This window comes from Cryptomeria japonica, chromosome 5 (genome assembly GCF_030272615.1).
Source record: "Cryptomeria japonica chromosome 5, Sugi_1.0, whole genome shotgun sequence".
Lineage (NCBI taxonomy): Eukaryota > Viridiplantae > Streptophyta > Pinopsida > Cupressales > Cupressaceae > Cryptomeria > Cryptomeria japonica.
This window is the reverse complement of record NC_081409.1, coordinates 353610385-353637978: the sequence shown is the minus strand read 5'-3', so window position 1 is coordinate 353637978 and position 27594 is coordinate 353610385. Positions and strand designations below refer to the sequence as shown.

The 27594-nt window shown below is 32.8% G+C and overlaps 1 protein-coding gene across 1 annotated transcript in view; it reads right to left on the bottom strand.

The window, feature by feature from the left end:
- Nucleotides 1-22722: 22722 nt before the first annotated feature.
- The window catches only part of LOC131034227 (uncharacterized), a 49423-nt gene continuing 44551 nt past the window's right edge, over nucleotides 22723-27594 (bottom strand). Inside the window, exon 6 of the transcript XR_009103756.2 lies at nucleotides 22723-23084. The gene's annotated coding sequence lies outside the window, so the exon portion shown is untranslated. The remainder of the gene's footprint in view (nucleotides 23085-27594) is intronic.

The following is a 27594-nucleotide window of genomic DNA, read 5'->3' as shown; positions in this document are numbered from 1 at the left end:
CCACACCAGCCGCAGGGGATGCCCATGCGGGCGGCGCCACTGCGGTGTCTGCAGGTCCGCGGCGCCCTGCGGCCACCGCGGCCCTACGGCCACCGCAGTGTGCCGCGGCCTAGCCGTTCACACCAGCGAGGGAGGACGTGCGGGGGGAGGTAACGTGCGAGAGAGGGGGAAAAGAGTGGGGGAGGGGAGGGGAGCGGGTGGAGCTCCGCTCCCCGCTCTCCCAAACCCCGGCCCGCAGTTCAAACAAGAAAGAAAACAACGCCCAGTCCGCCCCGTAAAGCAACAACGCACAGCTAACAAAAGAGGTAATATAGTTCATGGATTAACACACAGGGGTAAAAATGGGCATTTACACAGCGCCATAAAATTTAAACACAGCGCTAAAAACATAAAAACATAGTTCGAAAATGTAATAATAAATTTCTTTATTTTCTTCGAAACACAGTCCGAAATTCCATAACAAAACGCCCAGCACCAAAATTTGACAAAGAGAAATTTCGATTTGATCAAAGTTCGGTTTAAACGAACTGGGATTGATATCACATTATCATGATGGTTTTCTCATCCTTTTCAAACGCCCAAGGGTTTCAAACACCCAAAAACAAAGAGGATTTAACCAACATCTCAAAACCAAAATCTCAAAACCAAAATTTCCAGCCAATTTAAAATGGACAATCACATTGATTTTCAATAACAAGTTCAGAATCCTACCTTAAAACGCAATCCTGGAATGGTTGAAGGAGAGCCCCAATCTCCAGCTCCCAAATCCTCCAATTTTCATTCCCAACCAAAATCTTCTCCAAATTTGTCTCCCCCTCCATTTTTCCCCAAATTTGGGTTATATGGAAGAGTTGACCCAAAAATCCCATTTTTGGAATAAAATTTCTTATTTAAAAATAATTCACAAAATTTAATTCCTTTCTCACAAACACAACAAATTAACTTGCCTTTTCAATTCAAAATTCGATTTCTCATTTAAACAAATTTAATCTTTCAAATTAATAATCCAACGAAATACCATTAACTCTATGGCGATACAATATAAAACTTCCTTTTCAACATCATAAACAAAATGCATTAAATATTCAAAATCAGTCATTAATTCAAATTTACTTCCAATTTAAAACAGGCAATTCATATCAACGAAAATCACATAACGGAAACTAGATTAATTTAATCCATTAATCATCAATGCACAAACGCATATTTAATCAAGACAATTACCAAGGACTAATAATCAATTTAATCATGCACACCAAGCACGCAAACCGAGAAGGTCAATCAACCAGACGACTCGCAAACCCAAACAAAAAGGGATTACCGACGACGACTGGCGATGCTCACTTGAGCACGACTAAGGCCGACTAAGGTCTTACGACCACCTAATCCAACTCTAAGGATTAAAAGGTATGCTCAAACCTGCAAAACCAGGTGACGACGAACCTCGCACTCATGCGACTTCGTACCTGAAATCTCCTGCAACAAAAGATCATACATGCATACATTTATAAAATCTAATGAAAGCGTTAGTCCGATACTAAAATCACGAAATAGGTACACTGAATAACCTGCATACAACTAGTGAGAAACCACATCAATAGCTATGCGTTAATTCAAACATCTGACTATAACATAATATTACGATAAACTAATCAAGATTAAACCAAGGTTAGAGATCGATTATGGTAGGGGTACTACAACACACATATATATATACATATATATCTTATATATATATATAGATATATGTACATATATATATGTACATATGTACATATATATATGTACATATATGTACATATATGTACATATATATGTACATATACATATACATGACCTTTGCTTAAATGACAAGTTATAACTCCATTTAATATGTGTTTGACATAGTTTTTAAACTCTAGAAACTTATTCTCAAGTTTTGATGTGCCTTTTTCTACTTTATTATTTGGTAACATTAATGTGTCTGGCATTTAGAGGCTATCAATATCATTCTTTTGAATACTTGTTGAAGGTACTTCCACTAGGATTGATGATGATTCTATCATAATTAAAATTATCGGGCCCAATTGAAATTGTCCATATTGATGGTGCATGATATTTTGTATGTGAACTTGTAACTTATAATTTAGAGACTTTTTCAAACTATGTGAGCTTTTCTAAAGGGTACTTTTTTTGGTAATGAAATCCTTCCAAGTATTTTTTTTCGTCTAAATCTTTAAATTTAACATATATATTTTTAATATACTAGAATACATATTATACTTTCCATATCTGGTTTTTATTTCCTTAAAAGTTCTTTTTCAATCACATGAATTTTACCAAAACTAAGAGTAGAGAAAAATTTTAATGATTCTTTTAAATATAATCATAAGGAGGTTTTTTGAAAAAAAAATTAAGGATTAGTTTCATGTTATTTAAAGAGGTTTGAGATAGGCTTATGGGAATAGGCACTAGTACTCCACTTCCTTGATAGAAGAAATTATGGTGTACTTATAAAAGAAAAGATGAGAACAAGAGTGTTTACTTCTACTCAAGAGAAGAGTGGTTCTTAGAGAAGGAATTTTGGAATCATGAAAAAGGAAATTTGTGAGCAGTCTTAAGCCCAATCTTCCCCTTTCAAGAAACTTGGATCAACTTGTGATGTGATTTTGGAATAAACATAGAGTTTAAGATAGTAATCAAATATTCTTCTTGGTCTTCAATATTTCGGTTGCTATAGTTTGGATATACCTCTACCTTGTGTTGTTTTTAGAATTGTATTTTAGGGGGGTTGTAAGGACAATTTTCTATACAAGGAAAATGTGTATACTGACTTTCTTCCTTTGGAGGTGGTAATAAGAGAAAAATATTTCTTAATTGGAGATTCGTTTTGGTTTTTAGTACTTTGATTTAGAGGCTACCTCCTATGATCATGCCTCCCCAAAGTTGAATGAGGGTGGGCAATAAAACATCATTTAGTTGAGGGCCTTGATCCCTTGATTTGGTGGATTGGATGGGGCTCATCAATGAGATTTCTTCTTGTAGTTTGTGTGCCACTATTGGCCATTATTTAGGCAATTGGTTGGTTAATGATATAATTTAATCTTAGGTTAAGGATACCTAGGGTCTTGAGGTGATGGTTTGGTTATTTCTTAAAAGACCTATTGTGATTCATCTTAGTTCTTAGATTGAAAAAGGATGTAACTTGTAAAAAATGAAGGATACAAGATTAGGGATGCTAAGCTTTTCATAATCCTTAAAGATTGATCTCTAAAGGCTTTTAGAGGAGACACTTGATTCTCAAAGATGTCTATTTTTCCACTAAACTTTTTGAATAAGGATGTTTTAGAAATCATGATAAAGGATTGGGTTTTTTTTTTTAAATAACCTACATAATTTAGATAAATCGTATACCATTTATGGAAGGGTAATTTTTTGTTGAATTATAGATCATCATGTTCCAAATATTATTTTTCTTTCTTCTATCATGGAAGCCTAAAGTTTAGGATTTAGAATTTGAATGTTTTCTATATAACTACATTTCTTAGCAAGGTGGGTTATATTGTTAAGGAATGTTGTCAAAATTATTGAAAAATACATATTCCATGTAAATATTCTAAGTTCTCCAAAGCCCTTGCATAAGTTTGGAAGGTGAAATCAATTTTTTTAGGATAGGAAAGAGTAAGTTTAGAGGCATATTCAATGTCTTTTCGGACCAAATTTTCAGTCCAAAGTGAAGAAATGTTTTAGATAATAAGCAAAAGGAGAAGGATGTAGATAAAATGGGAAGCTTAGAAAATACTAGTTTAGATAGGGATAATTTACATTAGGCTTTGTTGGACCTCTACTTTACATGACTTCTTAGCTAGTAGTAGTTTATGCATGTGCTTCCTCTCATGACAACTCAACCAAGGGAGAGAAAGGGAAATTTCATTTAGAGAAGTATAGTCTTTAGTTGGTCTTGTTGAGGTTGGTGGTATCTCTCAATTTCTAAGCTATGATTAGATGGTTCCTTCCCTATAAAAATTGGAGACTATTAATCATAATACCTATGTATGTGTTAAGACTTTTGCCTAAACACTTAGTTATCCTTATTTGAGACATGTGAGAATCACAGTATAATTGATTAGATTTTTTGCATTGACCATCGAATGATAGAAAACATCACAAACATACATGCACGAAAAAGAAAAGCATTAAGCACTAAAACCAATAGAACTTCACTACAATCATTTGATAATAATAGAATTTCTTACAATTATAAAAGTTCCATATTTTTTCTCTAACGAAAAATTCTACTATTAGATTATTTTAAATCGTCATTTATTCTACCTTAACTTTAATCTATCTTTAATACATACAACATCATCCAAAAAAATTTCTTGATACACACCAAAAATATGTAAGAGTTCAGCTGGCCATTTTTCCCAAAAGGGGCACTTGTTCAGGAAATCACCACCATCTCAATTAAAAATCTGACAAAAGACTGTTAAACCATGCCACGAATCCGAAAAAAATATACTAGACAAATTCCAACAAAATTCAAATTATATTTATAAAAAATAACTCTCTTTATCTTACAATTCAATTTTATTTTATTTTAAAACCCATCCTATCTGTAGTGTATTCTGTCTTCGCAACACATTAGAGACAAAAACAAAACCTAAAATTGATTGAAAAAAAGTCAACTTTGTTGAGTGAGTAGACTTTGATCTTTAAACGCAACTATCAAAATCTTCTCAGCCAGCAACTATTGTTAGTGGGCGCATACATATTAACTTTACACCTCATCAGAAATATGACCAAAAAAATAAAAGTGTTTCCTTGATTACAAATAATTTTATTCATGTATATAGATTTAAGCATTAAATAGAATTATTCTAAAATGGTTAGAGCAATAATTTAAATATCATAAGGTATTTTATTGTAAATTCGATTTGATGTTTATATATTCAAATAATAATTGATATTTGTTCATATTTTGATAAAGATAGATATAATGATTAAGCACTAAATAATTAGTGATACATGTGAATTTGAGAAATTAACTAACACTAAATAGTAAGTGATATGTGTGAATTTGAGAAATGAACTAAAATACGTTTAAAGATATCATCTATCTAATTGTAATTTTATCTTAAATATTATTCAAAGAATAAAATACTCTTTACTAAGAGTGAAATACTTAGTAATTAATTGATGAACCAAAGTGCCCCTTGTTAATATTGAGAAGAATATTTATATTTCATCTCAAACATTTCTTTTTAACAGGTCCATTGTTGAAACAAAAGACTTATCAAGACTTAATATAGAACTAGTAAATGTAGTTCCAAGGATTTGGACTAACACCCCAAAAAATGCAATGTTATTGGTATAGATAATTCACCCTTAGTAATTGGTCTTGGATTTACAAGCACTTTTATAAAAAATACACAAATGCATTGATCATAACTCAAACATTGATATATTTCTTTGTGAAAGGCCTTCAATCCATTTGAAATTCATAAAAGATTTACTTGTTTGTATCTCGTTATAAATGAGAATGTAAATAGAAAACATCTCTTGGATAAGCTTCTCAGCTAGGTGGTCTTCTTGATTAGGAACTTGGATTAAATTATACCATGGAACAATTCAATTGGACACATAATGAAAGCATGAGAAAAACATTTAGAGTTAAAAGAAGATTTTATTTATAGCAAAGGGGACAATGATCATCTAGTGAATGATTTAGTATATGCCCTTTGCTTTATAATTTATTTTTAAACCCCTTTTTCATTAAGAATTATTCTAACACCCCGAATAGGATGTATGAATGCACCACTTCTTTAGGTCTATGGTTGAGAATACAACTCTCAATCTTCCCACCTAGATTTTTTGGGGATCAATGGATTGCTTGAGAATATTGAAATATCTCACCATTTATCTCCCCTATTCCTAGAGCTCCTCCCCCACTAAGCCATTGATTTCCAAATTAGCTCAAAGGTCAACCATGCACTCTTTCATATTGGATTGATTTTTTTCCTAATAGGACATAAGGTCTCAGTAGTAATCTCCACCTAATCCTTTAGCTCAAAACAATAGTTTGTAGTTTCCCTAATGGTGTGTGGGGTGAAAGCTTCAATCTCCTTGATAGTATCGTATATTCCTTACTTGTTTGTTGATTAATATCTCTTTTGGGATGCATAAGGTGAAGTAGGACTAGAACTTATAGATAGAGAAGAATATGGTGACTTGTCATTATTCTTGTAACTTACAATTTTTTATTCTTGAACTTTAAATAGAATAATACAATGCCTTAAACCAAATAGCTCACCCCCATTTATAGAAGTTTCATCTCTAAACATTTAGTCAAATTCACTCTAATGATGACATGGTAGCCACTTTTTTTTATTTGGAACTTTTGTAGTGGCTATAAGGTGAAAATTCAAAGTCGTGTCCCACTCTAGGCCAACTTATTAGCACAAATAAATTTAATCATTTCCCACTTAAAGGTTATAGTGGTCAAATGTATGTTCTACCTAGATCCATTCTAGCTAAATAAGATATAGCTTGTAATTTTTCTAGCTAGAAGTGTTCATTAAATATATTTGTAGAATCACTTTGTGGCCAATTTAAAAAAATAAAAAACTTCTTAAAAATCTTGATGTTCTCACAAATCATATGCACATATATATAACATTTTTTGAAAAAATCTGAAAATGCATTTTTGTAGATCTATAAATTTAGCTTTCAAAAATATAAGTTTATAATATTTTAAATAGTGCTTATATTTTTTAACTAAAAGTAAGTCATTAACACCAAAATGTAAGGTTTCTTATCTTTTGAAGAAAAATAGAATTTTAAAAAAAAATCATAAAAAATATTGTCCCCTTTCCCTTGAGGCAATGTGAGAGTTGCCTCGACTACTTATTCCTTCCAGATTTCTTTTAAGATGAACAAGAGGGGGCATGCCTTCTTTTTTGTGGCTTAGTGACAAAGGATTTTTCTTAGGAAATTGTATTTTATGTCTCTAATACTACATGTTGTCTTTTAGATGTTGCGGGATGATCCTCTTGTAATTTGATGTCTCATTGATCATGAGGGTTGCAAGTAGGTGAGGTAAATGGAGGAGAAGGTATATTTTCTACTATTTCTTCCTCTAGTATGTCTTCCTCTAATGGTGTGTTCTCCTCATCACCCCCTAGTGGGTTAATGCCTTCTCATGCCCTAACTTCTTCATTCGAAGGAGGCCTCAAAGGTCTATCTTTAATATCACTAGCATACTAATATTTTTAAAAATCTATGTAAAATACACTGATAGATGTCAATTTAAATTATAGAGAGACATAAATATAAGAATACTAAAGCTAAATATAAATCCCATTAACAAATTTTCTATTAGCAAAAAATTAAACTAAATTAAACTAGACAAAATTAAAGTTCACTAAAAAAATTGAAAATATTTTTGAATATTGCAAATTTGCAATCTTTTTATATTTAAAATGTTTAATAAATTTAATTAGAATTTTTTAAATATTATAAACAAAAAAAAATCTATCAAAATAATTAAATTAAAACATGTATTAATAATGAAATTGAGTATTAATACTTATTTTAATACAAATTTTGGGATGAAAGAAAAGCATATACCTTATTGATAAAATCTATTAATCTATTTTTCATAGTGATTCTTCACAACATTTATATAATTGTACTTTGAGGTCATGAACTGATCCACACATACTCCATTTACAAATGATAAAAGCAGATATCCCCTAGCATTTATATCTAGCAAAACTACATTGATAAGATGAGAATAAATTCCATTGAATTGATGAGAATCTTTGAACTTGAGACAAATGCAATATTGATCTAGTGTTAGGCCCTTTGCTCCACCTAGAGCCAAACACAATGCCATAGATATGAGAGAAAACAACATTCTCATTTGCACTTACTTGTAGTGCTTCATTTGAAATCTCAAGTGAGAAATTTGTTTGACTATGAATTAAAGACTTCATTTTCATTGCTCCTCAGTTTTGTATACCAAATACAACATTCTACAAAATAGAATTGTGCATCTACAATTTGACCCAATAAGAATTAAAATAAAAATATATATAAAATATAAACAATTTGAAAGTAGAAGATGTAAATCAAAATTAAAATCACAATCTAGGGTGCAAACCCCAAAATCGATGCACTTTGATTTTATTAATGATTGATTTCAATAGACTAAATTTACATAAATTTGATTGTATGAAAATGTTGAATAATGATCTAATTTATAGATTTGTCTAGGGAAAAATCAAATGAAAGATGGAGATGAGGTAAGAATCTGAGTTTGAAAATGAAAATTTACCATTTCAAAGTGATAATGAGATAATGATAAATTGTTTAACTCAATTGATAATAATTATGAGGATGTCAATGTATGCTTTTGGATTTGATTGTGTGAGTGTTTTTGCATCAACGTTTCAGATCACACTCTGTGATCCATCATCAAGATGAGTGTGTGTGTGTGTGTGTGTGTGTGTGTGTGTGTGTGTGTGTGTGTGTGTGTGTGTGTGTGTGAGAGAGAGAGAGAGAGAGAGAGAGATGGATAATGTTGCGAACCTAGAAAACTAAAAAGAATGAGAAAGGAAGGAGAGAGAGTGAAGGTATCAGGTTAGGACAAGTGACAACTCAAGAGAGGGGATAAAAATAAATAAATAAAATAAGCATAAGAGATTGAATATAGAATAAAGCAATGAAAAAGACAGAGATGGATAAAAAAAGAGAGAGGAGAAAGAAGAGAAAACATAAAACATCAAATAATATAATGAGAAAAACATAAGTGTAGGGAACAACATTAGAAGAGAAAATAGATATAAAAAGTCAAGCAACCAAACACAAGAATAATCAACAAACAATTAAGAAAATAAGTACCAATTGAAAGAATCAAAGACAATAGGGGATAATTAAATAAAGAAAAACTAAAAGAGAGAACAGTGACAAAAAGAAACAAAATAAAATATACAATAAGAAAATCAAGCAAAGGAGCAAGGGAGTAAAAAATAAGAAAAAAGAACTAGGAAAGAAAAGAATTTAAAAAGAAGAAAACCCAAGTTATAAAATGAACAAAGAAAACAATAATAATTAATAATAAATACAAGCAAAAATAAGTAGCAATAAGAACACAAAACTATACATAATATTAAAATAATAAAATAAAATTAACAACCAAGAAAAAAGAGGAAACAAAGAAGAAATAAAATGAGAAAATATGAAACAAAAAATTAAGATGAAACAAGGACAAAGAATATAGAAAACAATAGCACAAAAATAGAAAAGACGAGCCACAAGTAAAAGAAAAACAAACAAGAAAATAAGCAAATAAATATATAACATAAAAGGAACAAACTAGAAAGAAAAAACATAGAAGCAAAAGGCACACAAAATAACTAATGAAAGAGCCGAGATAAAAGCAAAAACTAAAACTAAATTAAAAAACTAAACTAATAACCAAAATAAATACATATAGAAAATAAAGGAAAGTGTATATGTATATGTATATGTATATGTATATATATGTATGTATGTATGTATGTATGTATATATGTGTGTGTATACATATATATACATACATACATGTATGTATATATGTATACATACATGTATGTATGTATATGTATATGTATATATGTATGCATATACATAAATATATATGTGTGTGTGTGTATACATGTATATATGTATATGTATATATGTATATACGCATGTATGTATATATGTATATCTATATATGTATATACGCATGTATGTATATATATATATATATATATATATATATATATATATATATATATATATATATATATATATATATATATATATATATATATATATATATATATATATATATATATATATATATGCTTTCTTAGGTTGGAGGTGTGGTGGTTTATTTCTATGGCCTCATGTAGTTTTCTCTTAAATAAGTTATCTTCTTTAAACAAATATGCGTATTATTTGAATTTATACTTGAAAGAAATCCTTCTTTTCTTATATTCTTAAGGTTTAAAAAAGATAAAAGAATATATTTATATATAAAATATCAATTGGATTTAAAAAAAGAATTCAATTTAATTTAAATGAAATTTATTTTGTTTTAAATAAAATTATTTTATTAGTTAAGAATAATTTAAATTTATTATTAAAAAATTATTTAGATTTTAAAGGTTGTTAATGAGGAGATTATTAGACATGGCACTAATTCCTCCACTAATGATGCTCAAAAGAAATTGCAAGCTTACTGGGAGATCCTTTGCTCCCGCGTTGAAATCTATTGGCAGCAAAAGTCTCGTGAGGTTTGGCTTAAAGAAGGTGACCGGAATACTACCTTCTTTCAAGTAGAAGCCAAGCTTAAAAGCGCTGCTTCTACAATTTTTAGTATTAAGGATTCTAAGTCTGGTTATGTCCTTAATTTAGATCAACAGATTAGAGAGGAGGGGTTGTCTTTTTTTAAGGAATTGTTATCTCCTTCTTTTTCTTCTTCCTCCATGGATCATCATGTGGATTTGCTTTTAGATTCTATCCCCTCCCTTGTTTCCCGTGAGGATAATGACTTTCTTATGAGGCCTTTTTCTTTAGATGAGCTTCATTCTGTTATTTTTTCCATGGCCCCTGACAAAGCTCCAAGTCCTGATGGGTTTACTATCTTGTTCTTTCAGAAATGTTGGGATTTTATTGGTTTTGACTTATTAATCACTTTGGAAGAGTCTAGGAGGGGTGGGTATATCCTTAAAAAATTTAACATCGCTTATATTGCCCTTATCCCGAAATCTAAGAATCCCCAAACTTTTGCTGAATTTAGACCCATTTCTTTGTGCAACTCTATTTACAAAATCTTCACCAAAGCTATTTATTTAAGACTTAAGATTCTCCTTCCTCATATCATCTCTCCTCAACAAGGAGGTTTTGTTCTGGGTCGGGAAACTCATGAGGGAGCAATTGTTGCTCATGAAACTTTACATTCCATAAATTCGTCCAATATCCCAGCTTTTGTGGTCAAACTTGATATGATGAAGGCTTATGATAAAGTTTGTTGGGCTTTTTTGCTCAAAGTTTTGAGAAAATTTGGTTTCTCTGAAAGCTGGTGTAAATGGATCAAGAGTTGTATTTCTACTGCTTCATTTTCTATCATCATTAATGGAGCTCCCTCTGGATACTTTTCTTCAACCCAGGGTGTTAGACAAGGAGATCCTTTATCTCCTTTCTTATTTATCATTATGGCAGAAGCTTTTAGTCGATTGGTTATTAAGCAAAGGGATCTGGGCTTTTGGCAAGGGGTATTAATTCCTAACTCTGATATGTCAATCACTCATAACCTTTTTGCCGATGATACACTTCTATTTGGGTCTTCTTCTATTCAAGAGGCTACTCATATTAAATTTATTCTGGATACTTATACTGTTGGATCTGGCCAACAGATTAGCCCCCATAAATCCAAGATCTTTATTTTTAATACTCCTCAGTTGGTGGCTGATAGACTTGTGAATATCTTAGGTTTCCCAGTAGACTCTCTTCCTTCTACCTATTTGGGGATTCCTTTCTTTATGGGATCTGCTAAGTCTTCTTTTTGGAATTCAGTTACTGAGAGACTTAAATCTCCTATTTCTGCTTGGAAGGCTAGGTGGTTATCTCTTTCAGGTAGGATACTTCTCATTAAAACGGTCCTATCTGTCATTCCCAATTACTATATCTCAGTTCTTCAAGCTCCTAGATCAGTCATCTCCCAAATTGAAAAGATTATTTGATCTTTTCTTTGGAAAAACAACATGACAGAAGATAAAAAGATTCCACTGATTTCTTTGACCAAGATGTCTCTTTCCAAGCAAGTTGGTGGTGTTGGGATTCAAGACTTATCTAAAAGAAATAGGGCTTTTGGGGGCAAACTAGTTTGGTCTATGTATACTAAGCCCCAATCTTTGTGGTGCCAAATTATGCAGGCTAAGTATTTGGATTCCCAGAATCCTGCTAGGATCTTCACAATTTCTAATCCTCCATAGGGGTCTGTTATTTGGAACTTTATGATCTCATGTAGGGAAGTGGTCTCTAATTTTCCCTCCTGGCAGGTCCATTCGGGGCAGGATATTCTTTTTTGGAAAGACTCCTGGAATGGGTTTCCCCCTCTCTCGCAACATGATTCTCTTGCTTCTGTTTCAGTTGTTCTTTCTCAATCATGGGGAGTTAGATTGGTTGATTATGTAGCTAGTGTTGATCTATTTTCTCACAAGGTCTCATGGAAGGATCCCTCTACCCTACCATTGTCCTTGCAGGAAATTCAAAATTTTAAATCTATTTTGCAAGATCGAGTGGCTTTCCTTTCTAATATCAAAGATCAACTTATTTGGTGCCCTTCTAAATCGGGAAACTACTCTGTTAAAGAAGTATATTTTGTTGTTCAACAAATGGCCAATCAAAATGCTCCTCATCGTGTTTTTTTGTTCTGTTGGAATAATTCGGTATTACCTAAAGTTGGTGTTTTTTCCTGGCTTGCACTGCAAAATAGAATTTTGACTAGTGATCATTTAGTCAAATTTAATATTGCAACCTCCTTTTCTTGTGTTTTATGTGGTAAAGCTCTTGAAGATGTCAATAATCTTTTTCTTCATTGTGAGTTTGCGAGTAGTTGTTGGCATTTTGTCCTCCAAAGGTTATCTCTTTCATTCCCTTTGCCTCTATCTTTATGGGACATGTTTCAGTCTTGGCCAGTTTTGTATTCATCTTCTCTATTTTCTTCGTTTGTGGTTTATAATGCCCTCTTTAGTCATATGGGCCATTTGGTGGGAAAGAAACAAGTGCGTTTTTAGATGTGACTCATTGGATTTATCAGTTGTTCTTGGGATTTTGGAAAGAAGTATTATTGAGCAAGTTAATGCTCATGTCCAGAAATATTTTAACATGAATTCAGAGTTCTCTTCTTGGGACAATTTTATGATCTCTTCTTGGAAAAGTATCATTATTCCACCCGCCTTTCCAAGGATTCGAAAAACATCTGTAGATAGAAATTCCATAAAATGGCATCCTCCTAATGTCCCTTTTTGTAAATTGAATTTTGATGGATCCTTCTGTGGAAATCCTGGTGATTCAAGAATAGGGATAGTTTTTCGTGATCATTTGGGTTCTTTATTAGCAATAAAAGCTATGCCAATTTCTCCTGGCACAAATAATATGGCCGAGGCTTGTGCTCTTTTAGAAGGTCTTGTTATGGCTAAGGATTTGAATTTCAAATACCTTCATATTGAAGGTGATTCAACTATTGTCATAATGCTTGCAAGGCAAGAAAAGCTGATAATTGGCATTTCCGATATATTCTTGAACAAATATGGACTCTTCTTGATACGTTTGAGCACCTCATCATCTCACATGTTTATTGTGAAGGTAATGCATTGGCTGATTACCTCGCTAATATGGGTTGTGACAAAACTGTTATCGATTCCTCTCAATTGGGGGATGATTTGATGAGCTTCCCAAACCTATTAATTATAGCCTGTAGAGAGTTGAGGATTTAATCTTTCTTATTATATGATTGCTCGTTTATATGAGTTGATATTCTCTTCTCTTGGTGAGGTATTTCTTTTCATAATTCCATTTGGTTTTGATTTGAGATACTTGCTTTACTTGATCATCACTTGGCATTCATTAATGATGAGTTGGTTGTTATTGATGTTGTTCGTGTGTTTGGTACTCTCTTCTGGTGCGAAATCCGGAGATAGTTATTTTCACATTGGGAATCCGTCCTTCATATGTCATTTAAAGTTTGACGTAGCGTTGTTTTCATGATTATCTTTGTATGCCACTTCTTTTGGTTTGTCAGTTTTTTATGATATATATCTCCTCTTTCTTTTCATTTACGACATAAAAATTTTGGGCTTCATTTCTCTCTAGCATTTCCACGTTCACCTCTTCTCCTTTGGCATTTGTTTATAATGGCGGACCGCAGATCTCATGTCATTGGTGTCAATCATGTTTTGGAACCTTGCGTTTCTTGTAAATTCTCTGCGTTCTGTAGTAAATATATATTTTGGTTGCAGTTGTTTTTTGGTGCAGGGGCATGTCAATTTGGATTGCAGAGTTCTTTGTTGCAGAGCCTTCAAGATATCCCAGGAACTTATTTTGTAAATAGGCTTGCATGCTCCTATTCTGTAAAACGAGCTTGCATGCTCCTATGTGTAAATGAGCCTGCATGCTCCTTTGTTGATCTCTATTTTGTAACTAGCTCCGGCTAGAGGATTCTTCACTACTTCTCTTCTATAATCATATTGATGAGCAATGACCAGAGTTTTTCTTGCTGGTTCTTTTCTCTGGGAGCTTAGTTTGAACCAATTTTTAAATATATTGTAAAAATTATTTATTATTAATAAAATATATCAAGTGGCATGTCCACCTTGCTTTTAAAAAAAAAAAAATTAAAAATTATTTTTTAAAAATTAAATCATATTTTAGAGTTTATAATTAGAATTTATATTATTAAAATTAAGTTATTCAGATAATAAACATTTATTTATATTTTAAATTGTTTAAAAGTTGAAATTTATTTGTATTATTTAAATTAATTTGTACATTTGATAATTAAAAGATACTTAATTTAATATTTGAAATTTATTACTAAAATTTATTTATAATCTAAGTTAATTAAAATTAATTTTAAAGGGATTTATTTTACAATAATGTTTTCTTTAGTGTATAGTAAATTAGATTATTAAAATATTAAAGAAATATTGTAGTGGAAATTAATCTTTTAGGGAGAAGTGTAAAGGGTCTAACTCACGTTAATGGTCCTCTTATTGGAGTTTTAATATGGAAACTTAAGTTTTAAATTTGGACTTTCCTTCAACAAATCTTTTATTTCTAAAGAGTTTATTATATCCTCAATGATGGGAAAAGAGTCCTTTTGGGTTTTAAATGGATAAATATTGCAAGAGGCAAATGGTCAATTAACACATAAGAAAGTTAGATGGATAATCAAACATTAAGAGATACATTACCTTGAATTAGTTTTTCTTAGGATGTAGATATAATAGTTAAATCTCCTTATTAAAAAAATTAGTTTAAATTATGGAAACAAAAGTATGGGGAAATGATGTTTTTGATTAAGGAAAAACAAGTTTTTAAGGGACCAGAAACCCTATACAAGACAGGTTTTAGAAGGACCTGCAACCCAAACCGAAAGATAAACTTGAAAGTCCACTCAAAGAAACAGAACGCAAAAGAGACTCGGCACAACCAATCAAAAGAAGGGGAACAACATTAGAAAGACCCCCACCAAAAACCAGGGGGCTGCAAAAAACCAGCAGCTCCAACCCAACTAGGAAGGATCAAGAATTTGTCCTACCCTTGTGGGATCGAAGGGTCATATCAAAAGAGGACTGGGCCAATTTAGATTTTTTACTTTTAACAGTAATCCATCCCTCCTCAACCCTAGCAGTAGCCTTTTGCCAAGAGGATGGGTCCAGAATAGAGGACCTCCTATCATCAGGAGGAACAGAGCTAGCATCCAGAGAGGCGGGGACAACAGAAATCGGAGAATCAGACAAAGATCCAGCAACAATTTGGGACGCGGGAGGGTCATCCATCAAGGAAGAAGATCCAGCATTTTTCAAATGATCAGTCGAGATGCCACCGCAAGCATCCACACACTCCTAAGGCACAACAACACCAGCAACTGAGGCAGCAACTAGAGCAATACCATCGGCCTGAGGAACCGGTGCCACCACCTGGGAGAAGCTTTTCTTTTTAACAAAATAGTGTTCAAAGGAGGCACTCTTCCACCAAGAAGCAGATCTATTTTTCTTTTTATCTGTTTCACACCGTGCAACAACATGTCCAGTCTGGAAGCACTTTCGACATCTAAAGGGGATACCCTCAAAGTCGAGCGGTTGGACCCAAGATCCCAAGGAAGATTCAATCTTTAACTCAGCTGGAAGCCCTTTAGAAACATCAATGTTAGCCAAAATCCGAGCATAAGTAGAATGATAAATTTGGAAAGAATCCTTATCAATCATTAGGAATTCGCCTAAAGCCTCCCCCACTTCCTCTAGCAAAGAGTCCATCCATAGATGAAGGGGAAGGTTAGGGAGCCTAACCCAAATAGGAATCTCATTAAATGAATTAGTAGATGGGTTAAAACCCGAGAACCAAGGTTTAACCATCAAAACAAATTTGTCCTCCCAGCTGAAAGGATTAATACCTAAGATTTTCGATCTATCCTCTACAAATTCAAATTTAGCAATGAAAAAGCCCTTGGCTGAAGGAAAAATGTTAACTGAACCTTTTAAGATCGGTTCCCAGCTTTGGGAAATCCAAGTGTGCGGCTGAGGAAGGCTTGGCCAAAAGCCCCGAAACCTGCAAATCAGGCCATGAGATTCAAACACAGATGAATTGTGGATGATCTCCATATCAGTATCAGCAGACACCCTGAAAGCCAAGGGTTTGCACACGGTAACAACCACAGGCCCCAAGCCACAGCCAGCCCGATCAGCAGCAAAGGACGTTGGATGCACCATATCACCATCCAATATATTAGTGAAAGAAACCCCCGCAGAGCCCCCATTCGCAGCACCAGTCAGAGCAGCCTCACCAAGGGATCAAACAGGGGGTTGGACGACAACACCAGCAGACGGCCTTAGGGCATCAGTAGTGACAGACAGCCTTAGGGCAGCAGCAGCAGCAGACGCAGACACAGACGGCCTTAGGGCAGCAGCAGCGGCAGACGACATGTTGCGCCAAAAATTAACAAAGACAAATGGTATGGGGAAATGATGTTGCATTCATGATGCACCTCGGAATTATTCCAAAGTATTGGCTTCTCTTCATCAAGTATCACTAGCTAACCTTGAATAATTTTAGTAGTAAATATATTCCCTTCAAACCATTCAATACATTTCAAATATTTAAGTTACTTATTTATTAGACATCAAAATAGCTTTTTGTACACTTCAAATTAGTGCAAGTATTAAAGGTTAAAAGAATTTACCTCTCAAGTAAACTTGTGTTTAGATTCCTAGGTTACCCCTTTTGTGTATTTCAAGAAATATGAGTTAATATTGAGCTAAGGATTTCCTCAATTCAAGAAGTTGAATATATTTGATTTCAAAAAGTCAAATTTCAAGATATAGAGTATGCAAGGCATTTGAGAATATTCAATCTATGAATAGTCAAAGGCATATAAGACTAGTAAAGTCAAAGTTACATTTATGGTTGCAAAGTAATTAGTATAGATGAATTTAATTAACATTTAAATTTGAAGATAAGTTGCATGGTATAATCCATTTTGTAAGAACATTAGTATTAATTAGGATGCTAAGAAAGATTTTTTGAAAACTAATTGTTAAATTTGTGACCTAGTTCAGTAATCAGATTTGTAGCATTTAATTATTTGCTAACATTAAGTAAACCATAATCAAGTAAATGCAAGAATGAAAACAAGAGAGCAAGAGACCAACACAAATACCCTGGGAAAACCTCCAAGGAGGAAAAACCCAGCACTAAAGACCCACAGGTCAGATTATGTATTTTATCTTAATTGCATCAATACAATACTTAGCTTGACTCTTCAGATTTTCTCCCCTTTTAACATATCAGATCTGCCCTTCTAATTACACCAAGTCTGCATCAAGGAATACCAAATGCCTTCTATCTTCTTGAACTAATTCGCACACTCCTCTTCTATATTTCGCAAAGTCTTCTTCTATATTTCGCACCTTTAGTTGCAGAGCTATTTCGCTGATTGCATAAGGAATTGAATGAATGATTTGAGTTTGCATTTGATCTTTATTTAAATGGGCTTTTAACCCATATAACTCCAAGTCGGCCTTAAATCATTTTGGTGCCAATTTGATTTATTGTGGCGTGGTACATAGGTGGTGTGGAGATATGGGGTCGGTCTTGTCTTGGGGGCACATTACCCTTTTAGGATAGGACCCAGTCCTATATGGGTTCGGATGTTTCCTTAAGGCAACATCCGAACCCTCTTACCTAGTTATAAACAACCACTAATGAGGGGAAAAAAGAAAAAATATATATATTTTTACATCTTGAATTCCAATCCATGAAGACCAAAATAGTTTGAGTAAATGGAAATGAAACAATAAATTGAGATCTTTTTTACATGGGAATATTAAACTTGACTTATTTGGCCAAACTCAAATTTAATACTCTTCTTTTGTTGTAATAAAAGTTAGATTTGGTTGTTTAGATTCTATCTTAATCAAGCAAATAAGCTCTCGGAAAACCTATTCTGTGATCACCTAGTTAGAAAATTAAATAAGAACTTTTAATTGAAATAAATTTTAGAAGCAATTTTTAGCTCACTCCTAAGAATTTGGGATTGATACGGTTATCATTCAACATTACTTCAAGTAGAAGAATTAGTTGGTTTATCAATTATAATTTTGTAAAGAATTTGACTTTAATCCAAGATCAACTAGAAGTAGATTGACTAGAGTTATTTGTTGAAAGCCTTATTATTATTTACATTGGTTAACTAGCAAGTCTTTAGACTCTTTTCTAATCTTATTTTCAAACAATTAGTGTTTAAAAGTAATGTGGTTATTGAAGCTTATTGTTAAATAGTTTTTCCCTTCAAACAAGTAAGTATTAAATTCATTTCTAAGGTATTGTTATAGGATAATTTAATTTCTTTCAAGCAATGTAGTACTTTCAAGTATTATGTTTCATATTCAAAAGTGTAATAGTTTTTATTTCAAAACAATTAGTACCTTATAAGTAATTTAAATCGTTTTCATAAGCTCTCTTACAAGTATCATAGTTTTCAAACAATTAGTACTTTCATGTATTTAGTTCAAGATTTAGAGTTTTAATTATTATCATAGTTTTCTTTCAAGATAATACTATTCCAAAATAGTTGAATTGTTTATGTTTCTTTCAATTATGTAAAATTTATATTTTAGTTTTTAATTTCAAGCAATTATTCCTTGTATGTAATAGTTCCATTCTCAGAATTGTTATAGTGTAATATTTTTGAATTTATAGTTTAATTTCTAGTTAGACAACTAAACAAGAGGAGTTGAAACCAAAAACCTTAGCAGTGTTCGGTATCTATGGTGCCTCTGGGTCACACTTACGGGTAATGTTGTCATGTTGAACTTCTGCATTTAACGCTTAATAAAGTTGCAACAACGATGTCTGTGGCATCGCCCATATAAATTGCTAAGGAGAAATAAGGGTCATTTAGAAGTAAAATCCAAGGGGCGGGAATCCCCCTTGGATCGATAATCTAAAAAGACAAATTTTAAATGAATTTACATCCGCTCAGTTAAACCTTAGAAAACCCCATTAGGGTTTGGTTTTGTGTGATATTTTTGGAACATATTTATCTTGATGAAAATCTAGTGGATGATAATGGGTCAAGGGTGACGTATTTAATAGGAAATAAGACTTAATTGCTTTAGGCCACAAGCAGAAGGCTACCTTGAGTTTTTTTGCTATAGAGCTACCATCATGGGTAGCAACCGCAGAGAAACTGTTTGGGACATTGACCCTAGAAAGGGTTGTGTATCCACCAAACAGTTTACATTAAACCATAGTTAGAAACCAAAACTACATAATCCTTGATCTGGAACTGAAGCAGGTATGTAGGCAGACTAGGGATGGAGTTGTCCCTAGTACTCACGCGTTCGAGAATGGGGATTAGGATTTGGTTAAGGATGAGTTGTTGGTTTTCAAAGCTCCTTGGTCTTTCAATCAAAGGGTATAGATAATCTAAATGAAAAATTAAAATTGATTCCATGCATACTCGGAATTAGGAATCTCGTATGGATTCGCTTGAATTCCTGAGGCTTTAGGCCGAATTTTGAGGTGGAACTCAAGCTTGTTTTATATGATTATTTTCATATACTCCTAAGGACGACAACCTTGGTGCACTCCTAGTAGAGTAGTGTAGTTCTTAGAGAGCGACTCAAGACCCGGATGGTCCCGATGAGTCTAAAGTCTCAAGCCATAGCATTTCCTATTCTTATGAATGTATGCCTATTCTGTTTGGATAGATGTCTATCCTGAATTGGATAGATGAAACCTCATGTCCCGTATGGACAGATGTCTAACCTGTATGGTTAGATGCCTAACCCGTATGGTTAGATGCCTAGCCCGTATGGTTAGATGCCTATCTCGGTTGGATGGATGCCTATCTCATTTGTATAGATGTACCTGAGTTTGCAATTGAATCGAACATAATTAAATAATTAATAAATAAATAAGTCAAAATTTTGGGTTAAGTTAAGTGGGTCATTATAGAGTTTTTATTTACGAAGGTTTTTCAATTCATTATGTGAGTGTAATACACCTCTGTGTAATTACATACACAAAAGTCTTCCTAGAAGACATTCAAAAATTGAGCAAACAAACTTCATTTGATTTACAAAACTACCAAACAATGGTGGGATAGGGATGATTGATTCCCTTTTTCTATGTTCAATTGACATTCTCTTGAGCATGTTATATAGATAGTTATGAACATTCACCAATCTATTATGATATAAATGACTCAACAATTTGATGTAGAGCAAAGATTGTCTACTATCACATGTTAAATAATTGATAATGTGCATAGTAGTAGCCACTCATAACCAAGGTAGAGATAAGCATTTAGTACTTTGTGACAATAAGGCAAACCTCTCTCCTAGCCTAGTAAATTCACTCAAGTTGTCACTGCACTTGCTGCAACTAGAAATTCTTCCCCTATCAAGGGCAACCTTGAAACCTCTACAATTGTAGCTTTTGTAGCATCAACTCGCAATCCCTTCACTATGGCTTCATTATTTTGTAATGTTCATGCAAATTGTTGCATCATTACCTCATTATAGTTTGTTAGACTTAGGAAATAATGTATCCACCCTACCCTTTAAAAAAGGGGTAGGTAATCCTAGTTTGTTAACAATAGTGTATCATCTGATTTCTTCTTGCGAATGGTATCTTCACCCATCTTTCTGTGTAAGAGCTTATTCTTTTGCACCCTATTCTAAACTCTTCTAAATTGCTAATGAACCATCACAATTACACTCTATTCTTCTCTCCTTCGAATTAATCACAATTGATTCATAATGCTGACAACTAATGGTAGCTACTAAATAGGGTGCATGTAGGGTAACGACTAGTGTTACATGCAAGTTATGTTTGATCTTACCAAATAATCATTGTAAATGAGATTCAAATGAGTTCACATATGGTATTCACAATCAATGTGAAATTTATCTCTCCCTTCAACTAAAGGTTGCATTTGTTCACAAAAGGAAAAAGGGAGGTAGGACATACAGAGGAAGGTAATTTGAAAGAATTTGAATGATATATAGGCATAAAATAAATGAAGTGCATGTGTGAAATCTAAGGAATATAATGAGATTAGGTTCTAATAAAAAAAAGTGATTGTAAATCAAACCTTTGAAGTAATGATGAAGAAGAGCGATTTGTTGGACATGAAAGGTGGTCGCTGCAAGTGAAATGAAGAGTGATTAAATTGAAAGTAGACTGTAAATAGTAGTAGTGGATATGACATGAACAATATCCTTGGATTTGAGAAGCAAGTGCATGAGGATAGGTGTCCCATAATTGACAACTTATGGCAGAGAAACAATGGCATGCGCAAAATTGATGTTTGTTTTGTCCGTTTGCTATCGAAAATGAAGTGGTTGCATGGTGCAAGAATACGATAGTTGTTGCATGTGGTGAGTTGTTAGGTTCCCATGGAAAGCAACAATGGGCGTGTTGCTTGTTACATCCCTCTTGTGCCCTAATATTTTGATATGTTTTAATGCACTGATACATGATATTCTATATTGTTGATGGTGATTTATAATGCATATGCAAATGATTTTGTTTTAAATCATTAAGTTTAAATGAGCTATGTAATCATGTTTAAACATGTTAGAGCTATTGATGAGATTCCAGACTAACTACATTGCTTTAACCTAGTGGATGTAGGGAATTCATTATCCTTCGATAAGGGAGGGAAAATATCATCGAGAACGGGAGGCAAATAGATGAATAATCTAATGTTATCTGAAACCCTAAGCCTGTAAGTTATACTCTTATTATGTTGAAGTTAGGGTTTAACGTGTGGTGTCATAAACTAAGTACCTATACTGGTTAACCCTATACAATTAGTCTAGTTGTTAAGGTTTTTATAGAATTCTTGTCTTGGACTCTAGCTTCTTTTTAAATAGACTTTAAATTGAAATTTCTCTCTCTCTCTCTCTCTCTCTCTCTCTCTCTCTCACACACACACATATATATATATATATATTTTTTGTGTACACATAGTCAATTATGTGTCTGTTTGATTATATTCCACGTATTGAATGGACCATACTTAAATATAAAAGTATATGAATCGTATGAAGTAACGCAAACCTTGTAACAATGTGGAGGGGTAATCATTTTAATAAAGTGCCGAAATCATAAGGTGTGCTATCGGCTGTAAAGTCGATATGTTGTATGCAAACAACACACAAATAAACTTAGTGGATGCCACCACCTCCCTATTTTGGAATCCGTATGCGATATACAAAAGACAGGACTCTCAGAATATGATTTGGAGCTTTTATTTACTATTCACCAAAAGAAAGCTTAAGTAATTAACAACAGAGGCTAACAAGGAAGCATAGCTTCAAGATTGGCATTGTGCTCACACCAATCAAGCTAGGAAGACTAAATACTTTGCCAGGTTATGTACCATTTAAATTGTGTTAAGCTTTAAGAAAATCAAAAGGAATTAAGCTATAATGAGTAATATTATAAGAAATACTTTCATTTACAAAGTCGGTAATTTTCTGTAAGCCCATATCATTTGCTTACTGCTTATCATATGAAGATGAATATCTGAGCAAAATTGTAACTAAGTTGTTAAGCTAAATTGTCAAGTTAAGGAAAAATGTACCTTCAATAAGTTTACAAAGAAATTTAGATAGAAGTGAACGGATATAAACAATTGAATCATTACCAAGTTAACACATCATATAACTCGGAATTTCCTAAGGAAAGGAAACCTGGAATGTAATCTATATCTTTATATTGAGATGAATAGCTGCACAGCTCATTTGGAAGCCAAAGAAATTATAACATAGATAAACCTGGAAAAACAAAGCTATGGTTAGAACCAAGATATATGCACACCCAAATTAGTACAGATCGGTGGAATTAACTAATTAAAACTTTGAATTCAGTTCTAAAATTCTATGAAAGACTTAGCATAGAATTTTTGTGACTGCTGCAAATAAGTATACGTTCTAACCTAATGAGAATCTTGGAATAGGATACAGTTGGAGAGATAATTTCAGCATAATTTTAGTCTGGGATCACATACTTGTGAACATGAGAGAGAGCAGGTTGCTAGCTCGTGTGCACAAGTATGAAACCAACAGATAATAACAAGTAATTGAATAGATGTAAAAGTATCTCATTGAAAATGATAGATGACAATGTTCTTATCACAAGAAGTCTGCTTTTAAGATCAGAAACATAATTTAGAGTCCAGTAAGTCTCAATTAAAGTCAGTATGTAGTTAGCATAAGAGACAATCTTGATGGGTTGAAAGACTAACACCATCATTGATCTAGCCAAGTAGGGTGGTGAGCAATGACTACACGTCTTAATCGTGTTGTAAACATGTAAAACTTTTGGCTAAGGTGACACTATGATAAGTAAGTGTCAATCAGTTTATATGGTCTAGATATACAACCCTGTCAGAGGTCATACTAGTTAGGAGTTACCTATGGTGTGTGATCGACTAGGGTTGTGTAGGGTCAAAACACCAATCTCAGATGGCATTAGATATATCATTTATTTATACCTAGCGAAGGGTCGGGCCCTTCCAGTTGGAAGAGGCACAAAGGACTGTTAAGTCTGTGGTTTGGTGGAAAATCGTCGTGATGATACTTTCCCTCTTTATCATAATGCAACGACACTTAAAGAATTCATAGTAGAATCCAAAATCAATAAACCCTAAACTACTCTTGTGCTAATTTATAATGTTGGTGTTGATAGTTTAGTTCTTATTTAGTTTTAAGCATATGTAATCATTCATGGATATTTGTAGATATTACTTTCTTTAGAAAAGTGAAAACTTTCATTTCCTTATGTTTAATAGAAAAAAGTTGTAGCTAATTTCTTAAGTTTTATTAAGTTAGTTTACTTTATTCTCTTGCTATAGAAATAGCTTGTTACATTGCTAAACGTCCTTTCTAGTGATTTTGTTGTAGGTATCTTCAGTTGAAGTAGTGATATGGATGATGGTAATGAAAGTGCAATGTGTGTGTGTTTGGTAACAAGGTAATTAGATTTGTCACCCACATCAATAATATATATCAAAACATCAATTATAATTAATTCATTGCCAATATATATCCACTTTGCTAGAAAAATAACTAAATTAGATAAATTATAGGAATCAAGCAAACACAAGCAAATTTACAAGTTTCCACTCAACTCAAGAATCCACAATCATCTAATTCAAATGTACGCTCATAGGGCCACACAAGACAAATTTTGTAGATCAACTCTGAACAAGATTGGATAAGATATGACAACATATTTACCTAAACCAGTTGTCTCTAATGTAATGATCTTTGGTAATAATTTATGCCTACACTCCTAAAAAAACTTTAGGTGTATCTATCCAATACAAAATTGTTAAAGAATGCCATAAATATCCACTAATCGATATAATATCAAATTATATATCCACTAGAAATCATTCAATCATTGGCACGATTCAAATATAGAAATTTAAGACAAATGATCATATTGTTGAACACGTTAAGCATAAGATCATATATCGTCATGAAAACAATGGAACTAAAACACTATTCAATCTAACACATATCCACACATATAAACCATTTCCAAAATCCATACGCCTCGATGGTATTTCACATGATCATCATCGACAAATATGATATATCACCAAAATACAAAATGAGTTAATCATATGCATATCAACTTACGCGAATCCAATCATATGCTCCATAGACCTTGATAAAATTAAGTTGAATATCATAGGCAGTATGATATAACACCAAAATACAAAATAAGATAACCACATGCATATCTGCATACATGAATCTAATCATATGTTTCATACATGTTGATGGCAATACAAAATAATGTCATGGTAGTATGTTAAGGTGTTAAAGGATAAAGTAGATCAACAAAGTGAGGCACATATGTGTGGTTTCTTTCTTTATACCTTGTAACAACAAAATCTCAATATTAACAAACTTTGTCAAATAGTCAATAGCATTCTCCTAAGTATCAACTTCTCCAAACTCAATTTGTTGTCTTCAACCATGTCTCTAACAAAATGATATTGCATAATCTTCCTCTCCAATTTTGGGAAATTTCTTGTTTTCAATATATCAGCAATGTTGTTTGTTGTTTCTTATACTACTTTTGCTTACATTCTTGTGGACATTGACACCTCTAAGGATCTACCTGGGGATATCAGTCTACTTGTTGGGGACAAACTAGTGAATCAAACACTCAACTATGACAATCTCGTCTTTCATTGGAAGAGATGCTTTTCTATTGGACACCTAGCTTTAAATCACCCTAGCTCTCACTACAAGGAAGCATCTTGGTCAAAAAATGCCCACCACAAGCATCCTACTATTGGTGATTTTACTAATTTAAAGGATGAGATGTTGGAAGTGGACTTGGCCTCAAGGAGCACTACAACTCCAAAGAATCCTATGGATTATCTTCTTTGGGCGTTATTTCTATTGACCTACCTATTGATCCATTGGTGCCAAGGGAAGATTCTACGTAGAGCACTTTATCGGATGCTTCGATAAAGCATACAACTCATTTTTCTTCGCCTTTGGGGTAGTGGAGGATAGCCCCACCCCCTCCCCTTGTTTTGAACCTTTAGAGGATGATATTTCATGGAGGATTGTTCAAAGAAAGAAGAGAGATCTTCCTAAACATGCTTGTGCCTCCTACACCAAGTCGGGTAAAATTTAGTGGTAGAAATATTCTCAACCATATATCATTGTACTAGTGGACTACTTGGGAACTAAACCTCCCAACATGGAAGCCATCCATTTTACCCTCCCCTTCTCAAGTGACATCCCATTTTTTTTTCTAAAAATGGTTTGGGTAATCGTATAGAAGCATAAATTTGCCTAGTGGGCTTATGTAAAATCATCTAAAATTGTAGAAAAGATTGTATTATTGCATCCAAGAGTTAAAGTGTCTTGATTGAGTTGTAGAGCAAAGAAACTAGTGAGAACATTGTAAAAGTGTTAAGATTACCCCTCAATATTCTTAGAGGTTCCCTTGGAGATTAGATTTTTTAATTGTGTTTATCATTATTTTTGGTTGACAGAAGAGGGCACAAATCTATATTGTTTTGAAATTTTTTTATATTGATTTTGTCTAGAATGATTATTATGTCCATCTCTTTACATGACCGATTTTAATTATTGATTTGCGAAAGATGTTACGTATAGAGTTTGTTATATGTAAAGGACAAAACAAATGACACCATATTTCAATTATATTAGAATCAAGCATGTTAAGATTTGTGATTATGAGCTTGAAATGGAACATCACTACTATATACAAATTCATCAACTTTCTTAAAGTTATTTCATGACATTTAGTTTAAAACTATCTACAATAACTACCATGAGAATATATACAGTAGACACTTAGCTTTCCTTTGAGCTTGGTGGCAAGGGAGCGTTATATTTAAATAGCCTCTATCACTACCCATGGTTTTAGTTGTTCCCTTGAATAATCATAACCATAAGAATTGGTTAGTTCCTACATGAAAGAAAAATTGAAACATAATTATTACGCCTCGTGAACTCAATTAGTGCTACATTCCTTGCCATCTTTTCCTATTTCTTCTGCAAAATGAATTAATTTAAGAGTTGTAATTATTTGCAAAATGGAGGTGGTCATAATGGTGCTTGGTGAAATCATTCATTGTGTTGAGCTTTGATACCTACAAACAATGAGACTTTCCTAAGAATATAGGCCATAAATTCAATTCCAAATTAAGGAGAAATCAATTCAGTTGTCTTTATAGTAACATTGGAAGGATACATTTTATTTTTAGTTTGCAACATATTTTAAATTTTAAATAAAAGTTGGTTTTGCAAAATCATAAATTTTAACTAAAAGTTGATTTGTGAAATCATTTGCTATGTTGAGCCTTCATACCTACAAACAATTAGGCTTTCCTATGAATATAGATCATAAACTTGATAATAAATTGAGGAAAATTTAATTCAATTGTTAAAAGGAATAGGCATGTGATATAAGAGAGGGCCAAAACTTTGATAAAATGGTTACCCCTCAATCCTAGACTCATGGCCAAAAAAAATATCAGCATGGGCTAATGCTCTTATATCAGATAGCAAAAAAAAAACTAGTAGATAATCTAAAATCCTCCATTTAAAAAAAAAATGAATAGATGTTCATGAATTTTCTTTGCGTTTTGATATGTAAATATATTCTCATGAATAGATTTTTAGGTGTAGTTTTGATTAAGTAAAAGCAGGTATTTGAAAGGTACCTATACCTTGTACAGCCCAGGAGAAAGAACTGCTAAAAAAAGTGCCTGGTCACTTCAAAAAA